Below are 12,784 nucleotides of genomic sequence, written 5' to 3'. Positions count from 1 at the left end.
CACTTACGCATGCACTTGTAGGCTTTCTGGTGATGTGGATAGCACGACATACCAGGGCACTGCTACGCAAAATGAGGTCCATGGTTCAGCAGCATTGGCACAACCTGGGAGCTGGTCAGAACCACAGGTTCTACAGCTTTACCCCAGAACTTCTGAACCACAATATGAATTTTTAACAAAGATCTCAGGTGATTTGTAGATACATTAAATTCTGAGAACCACTGTATGAGAATACTGCAATGTCCAACATGCCATGCCTTAGGACTCCGTATCTTTCAAACAGCTGTCCATTCACTGGACGATCCCCCTCTCCCTTCCTGTCGGAATGGACTGCTAATTCTGTGATTCTTGAAGTGTGGCCTGAGGACTTCTGAGGCCTTCAGAGCATTCAGGAGTGCCTCCCTTTTCCACATACATAGCTGTGTGAGGCTAGACTTTCACCACATTCTTCAATGCAATATACTGCAACAGCTCAAATGCTGGAGCAGACACAAGAATGCAACTACAGGCATGCAGCTTTTTATCGAACTCCACTTTATTGCGCTTTACAGGTGTTGCATTTTTTACAAAGTGAAAGCAAGACCCTCCACCAGCAAAACGATTACGACTCACTTTATTGTGAAACTTGCTTTATTAATGTCTGGAACTGAACCCGCGATATCTCCCAGGTATGCCTGTATCTTCTTTTCCCCTAGGTCACATCCTTTCAGTTATGAATCTGCTTATAATCTGAAAATTGGCCCAGGATCCTGGTCAGAATCTGTTCTTCTTTCTCCTGACCAATGCTAGTAACCTATTTCCTCTTAGAAATTTGCTTCCTTAGAGCTCCTTTCTCAAGGGAACTTAAACATTAAAAAGAGGAATTGACGTAAGATCAACAGGGACTCATAAATACTAGGGGTTTTGGTTGTTCCACCTGTTAACGTGAGTTAACATCCTACAACCAATCTTAGCAGACTCTTAAGGGGACCCATGGCTGTTGGCTGCCATTCAACATCTTTTAGTCACACTTCCCAGCCATGGGGACTCCAGGATCTGCTCCTCTTATAGGAGACTCCCAGTGTTTGCTTCCTCAAGCAGTCAGATTGGCCGAGATTTCAGCTGCTGGACAGCTCAGTATTATTCCCTTAATATACTTGTAAAGAACAGCTTAAAGCATTTATCTACCTCTCTAGAAATATCTAAAATGTCTACCTCTCAAGTCCTCTAAAGTTGTACAAAAGTAAGCTTAATACTGCATGTTATCACACCCCTGCTATATTTTCTCCATAGCACTTACTACCACTATTTAAATTTTTATTGTTTACATATGTATTATGTCTCTCCTCTCCCAAAAGGGTCTCCTTAACGGACTTTGTCTTGTTTGTCACTGTAGCCTCAGCACCAGGAACAGTGCCTGGCATGTTTATACTCAATAAATCTTGGCTTTATGAGTAATGAAGTAGAGACAGAGCATTTGATTGACAGTTAATCTAACGTCTGTGTCCAAGGTAAGAAGGTAACTGGCAAGAGCAAGGTATTAGTCTAAGGGCCCAGGAGAGTCCGTATGACAGACCCTCCTTGGTTCCTGGCATAGGAATTGATGGCTTTGGAATTATGTGGGCCCCAGTTTGACAAACAGACTAGCCATGAAGGGTAAACATTGGAATGCCAGACAAACTTTTTTACCCTAGGAGTGGTTCTGTCTATTTTTATTGGTAACTTAATAGTGTATGGAAAGCAGAATATGATGATGAGTCTTCCTCCTAGTGAGTGGGATGAGACAGACATTGGAGGAGGTTTTGATATGATGAAAATAGAGCCCGTAGATTCCATTCTCTGTCTGTGGGCTGGTCTCACTGAGGCTGGCATAAACTACAATTGGTGTGATTTGAAGATAAATTCAGCCCTCTAATTTTTCCCCCACAAAGCCACACACAGTAAATAATACATTACTTTGAGAATCCAGAGGTGGGGGGTGGGAGGTGTACAGGTACACCTGAAATGCTCTGAATGGAAATTTCCATAGTGAAAATGGGCACTGAAAGGTAACTGTAACATAAGTCATTTCAGCAAACCATGAGTAGAAGCTACCAAAAAAAATATATCAACTATAATGTCTAGGGCCATGCTGTTCTCATCTCATCTCTGATATCAGGTGGGTGAATAATTGTACCTTGCTTCTTCCACTGCTTTCATCACACACACACACACACAACCTGATCTCACTAGCAAAATCCCAGCTAATGCACTGTACTGGATTGCATCTTGAGGATATCTGCTTAAATGCAGAGGCTCTTTCCCTGAGTCCAAGGCAGATATAAGGGATGCCCTGGAGTATGTTATGTTTTGTTTAGCTTCAGACAAACAGAAACTATATTTTATAAATTAAATCTGTCTCTCTCTCTCTCTCTCTCTGGTAGAATTTGTATGAGCAATAGCAGAAAATGGGTTAACAACCACCTAAAACCAAGGCAGAAAATACCACATTCTGTGGCATTTGGAAGGTTTTGAGAGTACTGAGAGGTCGCCATTGTTTCTTGTGGTATTTAGTAATGGTCACGCAATAAAAATAAGATTTCTTCAAATAGCCTCTTCTGGAATCTAAGGATGCCAGTTTTATTTAGAAATCATGCTGATTTCTTAACAGAGATTTACCAGATTCTCATTAGTGTCCCTATGATTAAGTTGGGTAGACGCATGTATGGAACGATAAGATAGGCAGAGAAAGTATCCAGAAGATGTTTCCTGCATTTGTAAAAAGAAGATTGTAGGGAACATTAAGGCAGTTGGAGGATACTGAGGAATGATGTCAGAAATAAAAATGAAAAGCATTTTATGAGGATATAGACAAATATAAGACTTACAAATTCGTAGAATCAGAACTGAAACTACACTCATTTTGTCCACAGTGAGTGTTTTCTCCATTTGTAGAAAAGCTATAGTCAATGAACTGCTGTAGAACTAGAAACATGTAATTAAAGTGAGACCCTTTGCTAACTGCCAGGCTGCTAACGTGCACAGAAACAGATTTGCATAATTTCCACCTGTTTTCTCCCATCTTTATTTTATCTCACTTTATACCATTTCTTTAGAAAATTAGCTAAAAGTGCATTCTCACAACAGACCAGAGTACTATTTGTATTATAAATGACTCTTTTCTTGTCTAATGATGCCTGAAGGACTTTATTTAAAGTAACATGTCCCTCTACTACATTATGTAGATAATTACTTGACAATAGACTGGAGAGGTAGGAATGAGGAGGAGAAATTTAAAACCAAATCTACTGCCAAAAGAAAATGAACCAAAACAGCAGAAAAGAATTTTAAATTTTTAAAAAGATTTTATTTATTTACTTTTATTGGGGAAGGGAGAGAGAAAGAGAGGGTTGCCTCACACACACCTCCTACTGGGGACCTGGCCTGCAACCCACACATGTGCCCCGACTGGGAATCAAACCAGCAACACCTTGCTTCCCAGGTGGGTGCTCAAACCACTGAACCACACCAGCCAGGGCACATTTTAAATTTTTGATATAAGTGAATGAAAAATAATTGTTTAAAAAATTGACTCTGATGCAAATTTCTTTTGAAATGCCATAACATTTATATGTTTTTTCTCCCATTAGACATTTTGGGGGACAGAGAGAAGCCGCACCACATTAGTAAATGTATTCTAGATCTAACAATTTGTGATATGTCAATCGCACATTTTGTCCATCATCCTGTTCATCACCAGTAATCTGAGCTGCTAAGGGTTTCTTGATATAATTAGTGTTACACTATACTAATCGTACTTCAATGTTACTAATATTATATAGGGATGGTACTTTCATTTTAATTTGAAAAGTAAATAGTTAATAACCTGGCTTCTTTCTGGTCTCTTAAATAATGAAATTAGTTTTATAAGAGGAGTGAGTTGGCTCACATACATGTATATAGGCCAGAAACCTGTTAAAAGATCCAGTGCCACTACAATTACACTGCTATGCCAGATACCATTATTGATTTGCAGGCTCATTAACTCTCAAGTACTATCGCTCACAATCATCCAAGAATTTCAGTTCCATTTTGATTTAGAGATGTTTGTGAGTACATTTTATGTTAATCCATAAACTTTATTCATAATTTTGTCATAGACTAGAAATCAGCATTTAATTCAATCAGCATGAAAAAAACAAGATACCAGAAAAACTTGCCTTTTTAAAGGTAGTATAATGCAAATTTTCCACAGGGGCACTGCTCATACTTTTCAATTTATGGTAGTGTGTATTTATTAAACAATCAATATCCATACACTCACCACTTCAATGTGTAAGTTGTATAGAGAATCATAGAGCAACATTAAAAGAAATAGTTTCAGCACTGTACTCATTTCTGTGTTTTTAGGAGTTTATCTGTGTCAAGGGCAAATAAGTTAATACAGAGCTGGGGAAAAGTAGGTAAATTATCAGCCATCAGTACCTAAAAGATACATCATAAGGATACAAAATAGTAACAACAATAATAAAAAGACAAGTAATACAATAGTTAATATTATATAGTACAAGAATAAACTCTATGTTTTGATATTCACTAATGTAAACCTATTTGCCCACCCCGTATGGTCTCCTTAGTCTTTAATGTTAATTTAATCAAATGCTCTTCCCCTCTTCCCCCTTACATTAAACAGTTACTTTCAAAGCTTGACAGACATTTCTTTGGCATTGCAGGCACCTTAATAGTGATAGTTGCAATGGGATAGTATTGTGGATAGAGTTCCATCTCTATGCCACATTGTAATTTGGTGCCCTTTGGCCCTCTCTAAAATAGAAGTTGTTGATGTTTTAAAAGTTTGAAATTATTTCTACTAAAGTGGATACATATTATCTATAACTACTAAGTAATGGAAAATTGATAAAATAGGATACCCCATAATATGAAAGACTTTCTCTTACAAACAAGTTCTTGCACTTTCTTTTAAATTATGGTGTTATAGCAGAAATGCATTGTATTGCCTTTTGATAAGTTACTTAAAACATAATTGTATGCTAATATCATACATTGTACTAGATGCTTAGGAACCAGAAGGATCTGTTCGACTTATAGCTTAGTAAAATCCGAACAAATGCAACTCAGAGCAAAGGCTTTTTCTTTTCTTTCCAGGACTGACTTTTCTGGCTGTCTCCCTTTAAGCTTCTCGGGGGCTTCGGGGTTATTTCCGGCAAACCACGCCTCTTCCAACCCTCAGTTTAACGGAAGCTCCTGGGTAGCCGGAAGGTGGGTTTAGGAGCGCGCCTTTACCTTTCTTCCTACCCAGGGCCAGGAAGTGACAGAAACGGAAATACCAGGCTCCTGGGGCTGGGCTCGGGGGACCTGTCCCGCTCTCCCTCCGGCTACTTACAGCTTTTGCTCCCCGCGTATTGTCAACCGCTTCCCGCGACCTCAACAACCACCTGCTCCAGTGTCTCATACACAGTCCACCTCCAGCTGGCTGCCAATCACCGGTGTCCACAGGTCCTGTGCTACCTAGACACCTCCTCTTTGGCTCCCTGGTCCCACCCCCTCCCAGAACTGTTTCCCGCCCTTCGGGCTCATTGTCCAATCACCAACTACTGAGTGTTCTTTGGTTCCCGCCCCCTACATCCCCGCCTTCCTCAAGTCCTGCCCCCTTCTCTTAAACCTGAAAGAATCACCTGACCCGGAGGCTCTCCATCTGAAAGCAGGCAAGAAGGGGCGTGTGCGTAGAGGGGAGGGGTACTAGAAGAAAAAGGGGGATGCCGGGAGTGGGGCGGGGAGAAGGGTTGTCAATCCGATCTCGCGAGAGAGGACGGAAGCCTGTGGGAGCCCGTGGCCTTTAAAGTGCCGTTCAGCCCTTTCCTCCAAGGGTAGTTTGTAAACACGGTTGAGCTCAGGCCTCCCTGGCGACCGAACGAAGCATGAATTAGTGTCTTAGAAAGGTGAGTAGTGGTGGGGAGAGGGCCGCAGGACTGGAGACTGTAGGGATACGGAGAAAGAAGGCACTAACATGGCGACGTCGCTCACCATAGTCCCCACCCCCCGCTTCCCATCACCTCGGGCGCTCCTGCCTCGGTGCCTAATCCTCGGGGCTACTGAGACTGTGCTGCCACCTCAGCATCCGCGCAGCGTCGGCCTCAGGAGCCCGACCGGCCGAGCCGGACCGTTAGGTAACAGGCGTTCGTTGTTCCGGCCCCTCCCCGCTCGCGCGCTTTCCTAAGGAAGAAGAAAAAGGAATAACGGCTCCTCTTAGACCCCTCCCCCCGATTTGTCTTCTCCTCTGGTCAGTTCAGAGGTTCCTGGGTAACACGTCAGATTTGCTCAGGGATCAGAGGGATCCCCTTTTCAGTCCTTGGATTGACCAGGAAGAGGGTTGGCTCTGGCTTCCCCACCCCAGGACTCAGCGGTTGGGGACTATGTCTGTGATGGTGGTAGAGATGAGGATAGGGAGGCACGGCTGAAAATAGGGTCAGGGTCTCTCGCTGCGGTGGAACATGCTGGAACAAATGGTATGCAGAACCTGGGAGTTGGTAGTCTCGGCTTTTTCCGTCCTTTCTGCCCCCTCACACTCCCACCACCCCCCACTTTTTCCCGGTGGGGCGGGGCTGAGATGTGGGTGCGTATTGATTCTTGCATTTCCCCCCACGCTTTACCTCCCTGGGTGGACTGCAGAGCTCCTGTTGGAAAATAACCTGTGCTTTTATTGATGCCCTAGGGACCTAAGCCGAGTGTGTGTGTGTGTTCTGCGTTCCCTTGTTGAACCGCCCCTGGAAGGAGGGAGAGGGTGGGGGAGCCTGGGGACTCTTTGCGTGCTCTTAGGTAGTGTAAAATTGTCCTCGCTTAATGGGGAGTCTTAAAACTGAAAGCCAAGAGTAGCACTACAGCGCATGTGATGGAGTAAAAGGGATTACACCTGATGGAATTTGGCCTATTGACTAATCCCTAAATTCTAATGTGAAAGGTACAATTTCTTAGAGATTTTAAATCATGGAAACGGTAACAATGCATGAGTTTAATGTATATTTTTGAAATCAGAACCAAAACTTCCTCTGAGCACATTTTGTCTTATTTGAAGAAATTCATAATCACTGGCATTGTCAGCAATAGCCTTTCTAGGCATAATCTTTAACCATGTATCCTTGGTCTTTTGTACCCAAGCTATGAAGGTGAGAAGCTTGTTAAAAAGTCAACCCTGCAGGGCTAAGTGCCCTGAAAGACACATACAGTTGCAGTTATATCTTAATTAAATTTGTTACACCGAATTGAGGAATACATTGTAAATGCTTTTTTCAAAATTGTAGGAACATTGATGTATAAAGTATGTTAAAAAGAAAATAGATTCCTCAGATCAAGAAACAGATTTAAGGAAGTTCATGCATCTTTAAGGCCACCAATAATTGAGTTACAATTAAGAGTCCTAGTCTTTGCAAAGTAATTATAAGAATCTTACAAATTTATGGTGGTGTATATGCTGCTTTCCTAAAGCATGTTTAATCTTCCTTTGAGAAGATGCTACTGCCTTTAAGTTTTTAATTATTTAAAATATAATATTGTGGTCATTCAGAGTTTAAGTGTTTGTGTTTTAATTGTCAATAAGGAAGGAGTTTTCAGGGACTCTATGTTTTTCAGGCACACAGTGTCTTCTGTAGATGTGATTGCATTTCTTGGAAGTTCTCTTTTACATACCTTTTTAGATTGCTTATTTCATACTTTGGATGATATATTATAATGTTTAACATGTATTCCAGAAATTCCTGCATTTACTCTTTTACTTGAAGTATTTGTTTTATATTTTTAAAATAAGATAATAGTAGAAATTATTATGTCAGCTCTTTAATATTTTGTAGGGATGCTTTTTATTGGAAGCTCTATGAATATCAAAAAAATTATATGCTATGCATCAAACTCCTACTACCTGTAACTAGCACTAACTCTCAAGAGAGCATCTACATTTTTCCTTCCTAAATTTCTGTTTTTGGAAAAGTTGGGTTTCAATGATTTATATGTTCTCTTGGTGTATTAAATTATTAGATCAAGTTTGTGGATCTTACTATTTGTATCACCTTAGGCAATTATAGAATCTCTTTTAAAACCCAGTGAATAACAATAATTGGATATTCAAGTGATCCTTATAAAAATCAATACATATATATTGGGTTGGCCAAAACTCCATATGGTTTTTTACGTAAAATAAAAGACACATTTTTCATTTGCACCAATAACTTTATTGATTTTGATATTTTGAGTATATTGGCTATCTCCCACTATTGGCTTCTAGTACTTAGAGGCCAGAGGTGCTGCTAAACATCTTACAATGCATAAGAGCCCCACAGCAAAGGATTATTTGGCGAAAATGTCAATAGTAACAAGAAACTTCGCAAACCACTTTTGACACGTTCGCTCAGTCACAGCACCTTCTCCATACGCTGCACAAATCTTTTTTTTTTTTGCGTTTCAGTTGCGTTTTTACCGTTCTTGAAATAGTAAAGTATAATACACCTAAAATGTTGTGTATTTTCTTCTGTCTTCAATATTAAAATGGCTGCATAAAAATTCATCAATTTTTATAAGTTTTTTTAAATGCATGCTGATATGACAGTTGTCACAATATGATCTAATAAAATTGTTTCAGATGAAGTTAAAGACAACTAAGCACTACTAGAGCCATTGTACAGAAAAAACTGAATGAACTTTTTAGCCAACCCAGTAATTAGCAGAAGCCATTTGGCAAAATACCAAGTGCATTTTGGTTATTTTAGAAGTATATATGGTTACCTTCCTGTATATTAAATTTATAAATAAGCTCCCTAACTTAAGTTCTTTAGTTTGCCTAATTTGACATAAACCTTTGCTTTTTCAATTTTACAGCTTTTCTGAAGTTTGGGCTAGTGTGTTTCCTTTTATTTATTGAGCATTTGTTAGAATAGTTTTACTAGAAATCAACTTCATTTTTGCCCTATTAACAAATACTTGTATTTATTATTTTTGTCACCTCCTAATTTGTGTATATACATTACAGTTTTACAGAATTGTAATACAGTTTTATTTTATTTTACTTTTATAGCATTAGCATTTTTCCAGTGTTATCTCACCTTTGTAATATTTAATGTTTACATGACATTTACTAAATGACTATTAAAATGTGCTCAATTATAAATGCCCAACAGGAAAATAATTGTGTTCAGGTTTTGCCTACTTTAACACTGAATTGAGCATCTGTGTGCATATATCTTGTTTACTTATTTTGAATTGTTTCCATAGGATACTAATCTCAAATGAGATTACTAGGTCAGAGGATATAAATGTTTCTACAGATGGCAATTTTTGTCTCCCCAAACATTTGAGCAAATTTACACCATCAGAATAGGAATGCACCAACTTTGTCATAATTTCACCAACTTTGGAGTAGTGCTTATTAATAAAGAAGGATTACTTAATTAGGAATTATTAATGAGAATAAGTTGCATTACTGAGTGGTTTGATTTAGTTAACCATAGCAGTCTGTAGCTATTTGTCCACCAGTGATCTATGCTGAGACAGATACTATAAATTTAATATTTTCTGTCATTTCACTGTTTCTCATAAAGATCACTACAAATTATTTATTTATTTATTTATTTATTTATAGGCAGAGGAGAAAGAGAGGGAGAGAAGCATCAATACGTAGTTGCCTCTCATGTACGCTCCCTCCTGGGGAGCTGGCCTGCAACCCAAACATGTGCCCTGATTGGAAATGGAACTGGTGACCCTTTGGCTCACAGGCTGGAGCTCAGCCCATTGAGCCACACCAGCTAGGGCAGATTACTAAAATTTGTAAAGTCTAATAACAATAATTCTTAAATTTTATGCAGTTTTATATAATTTACATGTTGTATATCTTATGCTAGTTTCTTTCTAATTTGTTTTTTTAAGATTTTATTTATGTATTTTTAGAGAGGGGGGAAGGGAGACAGAAAGAAAGGGAGAGAAACAGCAATATGAGAAAGAAACATTGGTCTGTTGCCTCTCAAATGCACCCTGACTGGGAACCGAACTTACAACCCAGGTATGTGCCCTGACCTGGAATCAAACCAGCAACCCTTCACTTTCCAGATTGATGTCCAACCAACTGAACCATGCTGGTCAGAGCAGTTTGTTGTAATAGAAGACCTACCTTCTGCGGACAACTATAATTGAACGACAATAAAATAATTTAAAAATTGAAAAAAAATATATAAAAAGATGGCAAATTAAAAAAATTTTTTTTAATTAAAAATAAGTACCCATTAAAAAAAAAAAAGACCTACCTTCTGAACTATGGATTTATGACCTATTAAAATTCACGACATTCCATACAAGTAACCCTTGAAATAAAGAAAATGCATGTTATAGCCAAATTGAGTTATTGTTTCCTCAGTATCATTTTTCTGGAACATAGTGTGTAACCATTGTTTTAGGGTTGTTATTAGGAGCCAGATTGTCATGGGTCTACCACTTACTATCTGTATCAACCTGAACAAACAGTATAACTACTTTGTGTCTCAGTTTCCTTATTTTTAAGAATAACAGTATTTAACTTCTAGCTTGTGATAATTCAAATACTTAACATGTGCAATGCTTAAAGCAGTGTCAGGAACTTTAATGAGTATTCAGTATGTGATGTAGTAATTATTTTTGAAGTTCATTCAGAAATAATAATAATCTATCACAGACCCTCCAGGCACATGTGAAATGTGGCTTGAAGGCAATACATCAACCGTCTGCTTTGTAGCTTTGGCAATATTGTTGGATTTCCCTAGGAATTTACAATTTGTGGTAGAGCTTACCACCTTACAATTTTCATAAATCCACGTCAAAGAATATCTCATATTTTTTTGTTCCATATACACCCTTTCTCTCCAAATCAGACTCTTTCTCTCTATATATACAGCTCATGCAGTGTAGCATATCTATATTTTGAGATGATAGAATTGTTATATTATGATTTTTACATTTCAGAGAGACCTTTCATTTCTTCCTTACATAGTAGATGAAATCAAATTAAAATACCACATTTGTAATGTTCTTTTGAATTCTTTTTTTAATTTTTTAAAAAGATTTTTATTTATTTTCACAGAGAGGGGACGGGAGGAAGAAAGAGAGGGAGAGAAACATCAGTGTGAGAGAGAAACATCAGTTGGCTGCCTCTTGCACACCTCCAACCAGGGACCTGGCCTGCAAACCAGGCATGTGTCCTGACTGGGAATCAAACCAGCAAACTTTTGGTTCACTGGCTAGCGCTTAATCCACTGAGCCACACCAGCCAAGGCTGAATTTTTTTTTAATTTAAATATTTTATTGTTTATGCTATTATAGTCCCAATTTTTTTCCCCTTTGCCCCCTTCTACCTAGCCCCCCCCCCACAGTCAATCCCCATACTCTTGTCCATAGGTCATTCATACATGTTTTTGACTAGTTCCTTCATCATCTTTCAACCAGTCCCCACCTCCTACCTCCCCTCTTACAGCTGTCAGTTTGTTCCATGTTTCTGTGCCTCTGGTTCTATTTTTCTCATTAGTTTATTTTGCCTTGGTTTCCTCTTATAAGTGAGATCATATGCTATTTGTCTTTCATCAACTAGCTATTTCACTTAGAAAAATAGTCTCCAGCTCCATCGATGCTGTCGCAAAAGGTAAGAATTCCTTTTTTTAAGGGGCTCCTACCCTTTGCGACAGCATGGATGGAACTGGAAAGCATTGTGCGAAGTGAAATAAGCCAGGCGATGAATGACAAATACCATATGATCTCACCTTTAACAGGAACCTAATCAACAAAATGAACAAACAAGTAAGATATAACCAAAGACACTGAAATTGAGAACAGGCTGACAGTGACCAGAGGGGACAGGGGAGGGGATTATAAGGGAAAAGGATGAAGAGTTTGTAGGAAATATTATAAAGGACACATGGACAATAACAAGGGGGGTAGAAAAGGGAGGGAGGTGGGGAGGGCTGGGGTAGTGGGGAGGGATGGGGGGGAGGCAGAAAACTACTTGAACAACGATAAAAAAAATGTTTAAAAAATAAAATATTTTAAAAATAAAGTTTTAAAAAAAGAATTCCTTTTTTACTGCTGCATAGTATTCTGTTCTGTGTTCTTTTAAATTCTTTAGTAACTATTCATCCAATATAACTACATCATTGGTTCTCAACCAGTATGGAGAGTCACTGGTGTCTTATCATTTATAAGGAAGAATTTTAATTATTGTTGAAATATGGATATTTGAGGGTTATTCTTGTACTGATACCTCTATCACTTAACTTGAATTTTGACATACTTTGAGAGGAGGAGAGCGAAGTGAGCTTACTCGTGTTGTAATGTGAATTATACATAATTCATACCCTGTCTTATTTGTGCCTCCTTTATAATGAGAAATTATTTATGTACTCAATAGTGATGACGACTATGAATTATTGTAATACTTAGGGAGCTCTGTGAATAGGGAATACTTAGTGAATTTGTTTTCTTTTTACTTTTACAAAAACCGTTTTTTAGTAAGAAAAAAATGGTAAGTACATTTTATACAATTACCTTGAGCAAAAATAATGCATTGCACATTATTTCATACAGCATACAATTACCAAATCTAAAATGATGTTACTAGTATAAACTCAGATTCACACCGTTCATATTCATAACCGTTAGTCTGTAAGTTCTTTGTATATTTCTAATGTTCTGTTGTAATTTTAAACTACAAAACAAGAACTTGCTTGCCTTACTTTACCTAGTGATTAGAGGTCTGTGAATAATCAAAACTCATTTTAAAAATGAAGTTTAACATAAAAATCAG

General features: G+C 38.4%; 1 protein-coding gene across 3 annotated transcripts in view; it reads left to right on the top strand.

Annotated features, from left to right (window-relative positions):
- Positions 1–5,749: 5,749 nt before the first annotated feature.
- Positions 5,750–12,784, top strand: part of ATF2 (activating transcription factor 2) — an 82,823-nt gene continuing 75,788 nt past the window's right edge. For 2 of the 3 annotated variants that reach the window (XM_024561460.3, XM_024561458.4), the window contains exon 1: positions 5,751–5,918. The gene's annotated coding sequence lies outside the window, so the exon portion shown is untranslated. Of the gene's footprint in view, positions 5,919–12,784 lie in introns of all 3 variants that reach the window. The other variant, XM_045196260.3, reaches the window with a different exon arrangement.

This window comes from Desmodus rotundus, chromosome 2 (assembly GCF_022682495.2).
Source record: "Desmodus rotundus isolate HL8 chromosome 2, HLdesRot8A.1, whole genome shotgun sequence".
Lineage (NCBI taxonomy): Eukaryota > Metazoa > Chordata > Mammalia > Chiroptera > Phyllostomidae > Desmodus > Desmodus rotundus.
This window is presented reverse-complemented; position numbering and strand designations above follow the sequence as displayed.